A 10,679-nucleotide genomic window follows, 5' to 3' on the forward strand; every position below is an offset into this window, starting at 1 on the left:
TAATTGTTAAAGAAACATATAGGACTTTTTACGACAACGATTTTTTAAGTGCGAACGTCAATCCGTGTTAAATTGTTTTGTAAATAATATAATTTATGTTAAATAGAGTAGTTTATGGTTTTAATAGTTATTTAAGTGCTGAGAGTGCAATTTTGATGTAGTTGTGAGTTTTTTAATTAATATTCATATAGTTTGTATTATTCTTGTGCGAGTAAAATGTGAGAATGTATTTTACATGAATAAAGAATACTCATAAGTGTCTATATATCTATATAGTGTTGGTTTACTGGAACCAGGAATTTCTTGCGCCTTCTGTAAAATTTCGGCCTCGTCAGTAAAAACTGTTTCTTCATACACATCTAGGTCTTTAAAAACTTCCCCTTCCCACAAAGGATTTTCTGGAGAAGCAGAATCTTTTTCCCTAGTGTAGAATTTTCCCAGCAATTCAGGGAGAAGTACTTTTTGAAAAAAATCCTTTGCCTCTCTTTGTTTTTCTGACCAAAAGATCTCATTAAATTGAACTTTAATGAGTTCAAAATTTTTTTTTGTCCAGATAACCAAATAGCATAATTTTTTTTCAGTCAATGCCAACTGCATTTGTATCTGGTAATAATAGGCGTGATCTATCTTTAATGAAAGCTGGCCATTAACTGTTTGCAAAAACGAATTTCTAAATGTCAACTCTTCTACCACAGAGTCTCTTACACAATATAGACACTTTACTTCTAAAAGAGTGGCTTCACAGCAATCACAAGTACACATGCCATCAGGAGATGCGCCAAAATATGGCCACTTTGGATTGATACACAATCCTACCTTTGCTACAATAAAATGTTTATGTGTTTTTGCCATAAAGGTGGAGAAATCTTTAATGGCATTTTTTTCATGTTCACAGCCAGAATCTATTGCTTTTATTTTGTACTGATGCATGGTTGGATAGCAAATCTCCTTAATAAGAGATAAAGAAGGTTTGTCAATTTTTGTTCTACAAGATCTCTTAAACTTCGATGCTGTAATTCTTCCCAATCTATATAAGAACCAACTCTTACACTTGGACTGTCCCCTTGTCTCCTTTTCAATAGTTTCACACTCTTGCAGTGAAATAACCATATCAATTTTTTCACCTAGAAAAATAAAAAAGAGTTTAAAAAAAATATATTTATTGAACTGAAACAACAAAAACAATGAAAAAATTGTCCTATTTGAGGCCCATATTACCCACCAAGAAGTGCAACATATCAATAAAGTTGAGGAGCCAAATCATGTGCAATTTTTGCAACTACATTACAATGGTGGATAAAAAAGTAAGTTTTAAGGTGAGTTAACTGATTTTACTTAAATTAAAGGTGGGTTTATGCAAACGTTAAATTGAAGCAAGCTAGAATTATACTAAATGAAAGTAAGGTTTGTAGTTACATTCAATTTTCAGCACGAAATTAACAGCTAAGAAAAATATGGTTCTGGTGCGATTTAGATGCCACCATATTTTCAGTTCTTTTTTGATGAAATCCATGTCAGATTGTTTATTTAACTTACTTTTACCAAAATAAGGGTGGATGAATCACTTCCACCCTTATTTTGGTAAATTGAACCACAATCTCATACCAACACCACCAGCCTGATTGTTGAACATTTTGTTATTTGTTTGGTGCCTAACAACCCTGGCAATGTTGTCAAACAAAACTGTTTTTCTGTTCAAAATTAATCATTCCAAAACTTAATTTTTAATCTCTTAAAATGGAAGTTTCCATATTTTTTCTCTTTTTGAGATCTTAATAATTATTGCTACATATATAAATTGGCCACTATGGTTAGCACTAGGTTACCATGCATCTTTTTCAATACATTTACAAAAAATAAACATTGCCCCTTCTACTAATCTGACACTAAGGTTAACATTGTCAACTGTAATTATAGATAGTAAAGTGTCACTTTGCATGTAAAAACTAAAAATACTTATTTAATTTACAAATTTTTAAGCTATTTAACTATTAAACCCTTCATGTACTTGGTGTAACCTGACCACTTTCAAAGGCGTTTTTTTTACTATTCTTTTCCCAACAAACAGCTCCAACCACCCGTTTTTGGGTAGAACTAAGTTAAATAAACAATATGACATAAATTTCATTAAAAAAAACGGTTTGCAAAATACGGTTGCACCTATATCGCACCAGACCCAAAAATATACAGGGTATTACAAATTCAAGGCATTAACATTGCTATCTCAGAAACTATAGTTGCTAGAGCTTTGGTTAAATGGAGGCAAAGGTACTTGTTTTTTTTTTTTAATGCATTTGTAATTCATATGTTTTCATAATGAGTAGATAATTTAGATTGTTATGACTTAAGATTTAGGTTTTGCTTTTTTTAACACTAAAAATAAAGTTTAAGCTGATTCATCAAAACTCAACCTCAAATTCAAACATGTGAGTATCTGAAAAATAAATAATTCACCAAAAACAATTATTTTTTTAAATAAATTTCTCTCTTTTTTTTCGAAGGAGCAATGAACCTAATTATTAAATTATATCAAACTAAATTATCTACTTATTATGACAACATATCAATTTCAATTGCTTAATTTATTTAAAAAACTTTAAGTACCAAGTACGTAATACACACAAAAAAAAACAGGTACTTAAGTACTCAAGGTATACTTTTTTGACAAGTGTGACACATCATTAGTTTCAGAAAATCTGTAGCTACTAAAAAACGAAATAAAAAGTTTAGGTCGGTATTTGAAAAATTGAAGTAGATGATGATATCTAAAAAACGAAACGTCGGAGCTGAAAACTAAAGCTGTTTTCTTGAAGAGCATAAAAAAGTGCCTCCAGAAGGTGCTATTGATTTTACAAAATAATCGGTAATAAAGTGGTAAAAAAATAAAATAGAAATTTGACCTTTTCGGCTTTTGTCGGATATCTCCGGAAGTAATAAAACATTTTTGATTTTTTTTTTACCAAATTATTTAGCAATAAAATGCGCAACTTTGCCTTTTTTTAACTAAAGCTCTATCAACTATAGTTTCTGAGATAGCAATGCTTTTGCATCAAATTTGTAACACCCTGTATAGACCACATTTCAAAAATGCTTTGTTATGAAATTAATGATATACTTGAGTGTTAGTTTAGTGTTATTGTTTAAGGCCTCCTTTCTCCTTCCACAAACTTTTTTCTGGTGCCCCAATGATTGTTTTATAAAATGTTAAAATTTCCTATTAATTTAGAAACTTTTTTGCCTCTTTCGAGGCCTCTTTAGTTTTTTCTGTACCTGTCACAGTTTTCGAGAAAATAACAAATTCACATTTTACTGATTTATTAGAAAAAACATACCAATTTCTCTATCAATGTGCATTATAAAATTGAGATGTTTTTTCTGAAAATACAAATACAATTTGCTTGTAAACAGTTACCGATACTGAAGAAATAAATGATTTTCTTCCAAACACCCTGTATTTCTTTAACAAAGCATTTTTGAAATATGTACTATACAGGGTAATTCTAATTCGACCCTCACCATTGGGACCAAATGCCGTTTTAAAAATTTTAATTTTTCCAGTGCTTCCGAAGATATCCGAAAAAATCTGAAAATTAGATTTTTTGTTTTTATTTATTTCTTACCTTATTTGAAGAGATATCCCAAAACTAAAAGCATCTTTTTATTGCCACTTTTTCGTAGCTATTCGATGATGGATTCAAATTTGCCACACGACGTTTCGTTTTTTGGCAGTCATCATCAATTTTCTTTTTTCTTATGGGCGCCATATTGGATTTTTAGCCCACCAAATAGTACGTTTTATTCTGATTTTAGTGATGTCTAATAACTTATGAGTTGCTTCATAAATGACAAAATAATTCAATAAAAACTAATTCTACTTTAGTTGGCTTTGAGTTAATGAGAAGTTTTATGAAATGTCATTATTTGACAGTACTTGTCGAACACGATAATTATTAGAGCAAGTCAAGCATAGTTAAAAATGTATCTAGAAAAGAAACCGTGAATGAACAAAATGTTATTATTATACAAGGATTGCTGCAGAATTTAGGTTAATCAGAAGAGATTTGTTAGCATTATCTCTAACTTAAACCGGTCATTTATGTTTCCAAGAGAAAGATTATCATTTTAGGAACTTTATTTTTGGCCAAATTGATTTTTTTGTAATGTGCAAGTTTAAATAATTTAATATTGGATTTTGAAAAACACCAAATCAAGCAGTGTTTTGGTTAAGTTTTATATGGAACGCCGTTTTACTCTTTAATGAGTCGAAGCGTAAAGTATCGTTCGAATGATCAATAGTTTTAAACCACACTATTTTCTACGTTACATGATTATTTCAATACATTATTTGGCGTTAGATTGCGTGAAAGACATTAAAGAGTACAACGGCTTAAGGAAATTTCCTACTAGATGAACCATTCTTTTAAACAATCGTTTTAATCAACCAAGTCCGAAATAACTATTGTAATAATTCTAGTCATTTAAAACATTGCTTTTAAGTTACACACATTACGCCGTTTTACTCTTAAAGGGTAATGCAAAAATTAAAGTATTGTTCAGACAATAGAAATTTTGGCGATACAATTTAAAACGTTGGTTTGAAAATAAATGCCAATTCCTGCGTTAGTTTAAAAATCATGTACATATTTAATACCACCAAATAAAAACAATGCTTAATTTTAGCGTTTGTTGAATTAAAACGTTACTTTCACTTTCCCCTCAGACAAACGAGTGTAAAAAATCATGGTAACTTAACGATCCTTTAATTATTACGTTACTTTAAATATTTCAACCACAGCTTAAAATGAAACAATTGTAAAAATTCAGTCAATTTTTGCGTTCGATGATTTTAAACATTCGTTTAAAAAATACAAACGATGTTCAAAATAAACAATTGCAATAAATCCAGGAATTAAAACGTTGGTTGAATTAATACAATACATTTAACTACGAGTACCACATTTTTACGTTCGTTCGCGCAATCTATTGTAAAAAATACGTGCTGCTGCATGTTGCATGTGGCCGAGTTTCAAGTAAAGTTATTCGTAAACGCGCTCCAAGTGACAAGCCTCTCTCCAAGATTCTGTCTTCTATAGTGATGTAAGTATGTTTATTGTACTTCTATGTTGTGTATTGATTTACGCCTGGTTTATTATGATTTTATTGGGAGTTAGCAACGTTTTCGTTGGGTTAGGAAACCTGTTATTTTATTAGTTAGTAAGTTAGGTTAAGGTATTTATTTAATAGAACTTGATGGTAGAGTTAACTGTGTTTTATTTTCACGCTGAAACGAGATCCCAGGCAAATAAGTTGAATTAAATTCAACACGTCACGCTAATCGTGACAATATGATATTTTTTAAAATTTAATGTTGTTATTGTGCCAAAAAGTACAATGCTATAATAATAATTATCTCTAGTATATTAAGAATGCTGGAATATGGCCATGTCCTCTACTGGAATTCCAGGAATAGTACCACCAAAACTTTGGAAGTTGCTGAAAGGCAATGTCTGAGGATAGTCACAAAGATCAGACACCCACGAAATCCAATGCACCACCCTTCCAACGAATTATTGTACCAGAGGACTGGGATCATCCCCATCGTGAACCGTCTGCATCAACTAAGCACCTCATATGCACGCCAACCCCACAACATAGCAATTATGCAGAACCTAATTATTCAATAGGAACCGGATGCTAGAACTAAAAGAAAATACCCTGAAGTAACCTTAATGGAAAAAATCATTGCTACAAAAAGTACACCAATAAACAACTGAAATGAAGAACCAAGTCCCAAAACCTACTTAAAATTTGTAAATTGAACCATTACTGTTAAGTTAGAACTAGTTACTCAAAAAACATGTATTTTTTTTGTATCACCTTGCAATATGCAGGAAAATGTTGAGTTTGGTATAAATTAAGTTAAGAAAATTTTTGTATTCGGGCAGGAAGACCCCGGTCGTTAGCCCTTTGACAGTTGTCAATAAAGTATGTTTGTTGCTGTTGGTGTTAAGAAGTATATTAAGCACATGTGAAGAGTTTAGTGTATGTAGAGAAATCACCTACCAGGGCTGAACTGCTTCGTGAAATTAATAATATCGCTGACGACCTAAAATAAGCACCGTGTTGGGAAAAAATGGAGAAGTCATCAGCCACATCAATAAAAAAGCTAAACTATGCTTATAATGTCAAGGTGGACACAAGTTTTTTTACAGTAGTAGTAATTTTTTTGTTAAATTAAATTATTATTTCGGAGTTATTGTAGTTTTAGGCACAATAACATTATTAAATTTTTAAAAATCATGTCTTGGCAAGGAAGCATTTGCGGACCCATGTTTATAGGACATTGTCGACTCGAATTCACCTAAAGAACATGTAATGAACTTTTGTCTTTTCCCTCGCGGAACACCCTGTGTAGCTAATTATAGTTATTTTTAGACGTAGAATACGTGGCTTAAGTTTGCGTATTAAAACCTGAAACACTGTGTATATGTTGACTAATTCAACTTATGAAATTTAGACTTTTTAAAACGAAATACTCATCTGTGTACTATTCTTTTTTCTGATAGTTTTTTTTTACGTCATATACCTAATTTTAATAGTCTGCGATTTATTTATGTTTTTGAACTCTTACCTCCGTTTTTTGTTAACCAAACTAAAATATGAAAATTGTCTTTGACAATTCAATTGAACAAAAATACACATTTTAAATCTTGTTCTAATTTTGAACGTTACTTACAGTAAAACTTCAACTTATTAATTTGACATAATACATTTTAATAATCCAACGTTTGACACCTGCCTAATTTGGTTTGTCGTAACTTAGTTTAGTAAAGAACACAAGAATCGAAGGTAACCATTAAAAAACATAAATAAATCGCAGACTAGTCAAACTGGGTATATGGCATACTTAATAAAATATAAATATTCTCTAAAACTTGTATTTAACATTTTTTTTGTATTTCTCAAAATAAATGAGATAATGAACTCACATGTATGTACAAAGTTATTGGTTTTATTTTGCACCTGACCTTAAATTGTTTCTACTTGATTTTACAACAAAAAATAGTAAATACAAAAGTTGTAGGGAGTTATCTAGGGGAACAAACTGTTTGGAACGTCCTGTATATTATCGAATTTTTGGATAATCTTTGGCTATAAGAATTTTTAGACAAATGACACCGTTTTCGTGCACCATTTTTTAGCTTTGTTTTTTATAAGCCATGTGATAAGGTCAGTTGTTTTAACTTAAACTCGGCATTTTTCTTGGATTCGTTTGAAAATGAACAATTTTATAAAAAAAATTTGTCCAAAGAAAATTTCAAGCGGCATCTTTAAACGGTTAACAGAAAACGTACGATCAGAATGCGCACTCGATCTCCCTTAAGTGCAATGCTGTGGGTTTCTTGAATTTTAACAAGTCGAAACGATTTTACTCGAACGTTGAATCGTTCCACTACTTTCCAAAAATCCAATAATTTTCGTGTGCTGCTTTTAACTGGTGGATTTTTCCGAGCGCTGCCAGTTACGTGCTTTGCATTAAATAAAATTTTTTAAAAGTCGGTAAATTTCTGACATCATACGTTAATTTACGTATACGAATATTTTGGTACAGATGTGTTCACAACTTTGCGTATAATTTTCATACGTTTCTAAAGTTGGGTGCTAGATTACCATTCAATATGAAATGAATTTTTATACTGATTTTATGCTACAATATACGATCAAGATTCAGTTAACATCGGCTAGAAAGCATTGACATTTCTTATATTCTCGTCGTAATTTTAATTTCTTTGTTTCAGATATTCTCCCGGTGAAGCAAGAAGCAAAAAAAGTCATCCAGGTGAATCTTGGAATTTGTATTTATTCTAATAATAAACTAAAGATTGGGGCGCGGTTGTGTGTAGTTGTATTTGTTATTTTGATTAGCTGTTATGCCATATGTAGCATTGTTCTATCCGCAATATCTGGCCAAATAATTTTCATTTAATCCGACTAAATGGTGAAGTATTAGAAAAATTATCATTCCTTTAAATGTCAATCTACGCATGGCGAACTGAGTAACTGTGCAGAAGTTGACATTGGGAGTCAATTCACACAGTCAACAACATTGGGACAGCAAAATTTTTGCTCTTTTTTGAGCGACTGCTTCTTCAAATTGATTTACTTGATTCTAATAATTTTTTTGAGGCTTAAAAGGTATTTTCTTCTTCTTTCTTTTGACCTAAATGATCTTTTTGAAAGGTGCCACGGATCCGAGTATACAGGGTGTGACTGAGGTGTAGTCAAAAAATGAAAAATTCGGTATAACGCCATTTCTCGCAAAAATTTTTTTTACGTTTTACAATAGCCTTAATCGAGTCTTGCGGTCAATATCTCTAAACGTTTTCGCCAGTTTGGAGATTAAAGGCCGTTTACAAAATTTATTGCAAAATTTTTAAAATGTGGTTACTTGTGATTCTCTTGTTTAAAATTAAACAATTTCTTTAGATCTTTTGTGGAAGAAGAGCGGGATTAGCAAGTTTACACTTAAAACTACCCAATTTAAGTAAAAAACATACACTGCGAAATACAGGGTGACCCAAAAAAAAATTTGAAAAGAAAATCATATGTTTTATCATATTTCTTAGCATGTTCAGTCATTTTAATGGGAAATAATGATATTGGATAGAGAAGCACACTATTTGTTTAGTAATCCAATTCATATCTCTAGACGTTTTCGCCAGTTTGGCGATTAAGGGGCGTTTACGATATTAAAAAAATGGTTCTTTTTAATTCACTTGTTTTAAATTCGAAATTATTGAATTTAAAACAAGATTAGCAAAATTACGTTTCAATTCACCCATTTTAGGTGAACATTTATAAACCGCGAACCTTTATAAACAGAGTGGGTTAAAAAATCATACAATAGATAAATCAAATGTTTTACCATACAAAAAAAACATGTATCTTTATTCGGTAAATTTAATCGAAAATAATGGTTTTTAATTTAAAAAAAAACAAGTCCACAGTATTCATATCCGATGATTTTGCGGGCTACAAACCCATTTGTTCTTAATACCTTGTCGGTCCCCCAGCAGTTTGTTGCAACTCCGCAACCCTTCTTGGCATGCTATCCACCAACTTTGCAATAAAATTTTGGGGAATTGCCTCCCATTCAACCCTCACCATTTCTGCCAACTCAATCAAATTTTGAAATTCATGCTCTGAGCCATTTATTCTCAATTTCATTCTACTCCATACGTGCTCTATTACGTTCATATCCGGTGACCTTGCAGGCCACTCCATTCGTTCGATGTTGTTCTCTCTCAAAATTTCTTGTACGATTCTGGCTCGATGTGGACGAGCATTGTCGCCAATTAAGATAATACCGTTCCCAAAGTTTCGATAAAAGGGAACAACAATATCACGTATACACATATCCCTGTACCTCTGCGCATTCATACTATCCTCAATCAAAATGAGTAAATCTGTTCTTCCATTCCTCATAATCCCGCCCCAAACTGTAATTCCACCTCACCCAAAAGCAACCCTAGCATCCATGCATTCTTCCATATATCGTTCATTTCTTTCTCTCCATACCAATAATCGCCCGTCAGATTCATACAAATTGAACCGACATTCATCCGTGAACATTACACTTACTCCATTCATCAATCCCCAATGAGCATGGACAGCTGCCCATCTCCTTCTTGCAAGTCGGTGTGCAGGCAGCAAAGCTGGACAAGCGGCTCGCCTTCTTGCATGAGTTAAATTCAATCACCACGAAAATCACTTAAAAAAAATGATTTATTGCAGAACGGAGTTACATGTATTGCGTGAATGCAGCATAATAACTAACTGTAATAACATCGTACTCATATTTATAATAATATTAAATGTAAACAATAAGATCCTAGAACTAGCCTAACTCTAAACAATATTATGCATGATGTGCACTTAAGGGTTCATAACTCCTCCCTCCTTAGAGACGAGCCAACGGTAAGTTGAGGTTTCTAAATCACGACCCTTGATAGGATTGAAGAGGCATCTACCTCGGCATCTTGGGCTTCTGGAACTTCTTTCTTCTTTCTTCTTAATTTTGGTTCAATGACCTTTTTATAAAGATAAAATACAGCAAGAGCAATTAGTAACACATATATTAAGAGAGTTGACAGATTGAATTCAAAGAAGAAATTTGTTTTTTTCAAAATATTTCTTAATTTTTGATTTTGAGTATCAATTGCATCTTGGATGTTGTCAAATTCGTTAAGATTTATTGAATTTAAATTGGTTTTATCAAACTTAAACGTAAGGCTTTCTTCCGTTACTGCTGGTAGGTTAATTTGAGGAAGTTCAATGTTTTTGAAACTAACTTTTGCACTGTGATAAGTCTTTAAATGACAGTCACTTATATGCACTTCACAACTTGGGGTTAACTCCAAAAGGTATGTTCCTTTTAATGGAATGTTGTCCTTATTTGACCCGCACTGTTGAACAGCTACAGTTTGTTGTGGGATTATCAGCATCCATTTCTCGTGTTCCAACTTTTCTACTTTGGTTCTCTCGACTTCCATCATAGTATGATGACATTTAGATGTATTTGGACTGAAGTTTAGCATCTGGACTTCACATGGAGCTTCATCGTTATTTGGCAGCAGGTTAGCGTTTCGACATAAATATTCTTCAGGAGATATTTCTTC

The sequence above is a fragment of the Ips typographus genome, linkage group LG15 (assembly GCF_016097725.1).
Source record: "Ips typographus isolate SLU linkage group LG15, UJ_Ityp_2.0, whole genome shotgun sequence".
NCBI lineage: Eukaryota > Metazoa > Arthropoda > Insecta > Coleoptera > Curculionidae > Ips > Ips typographus.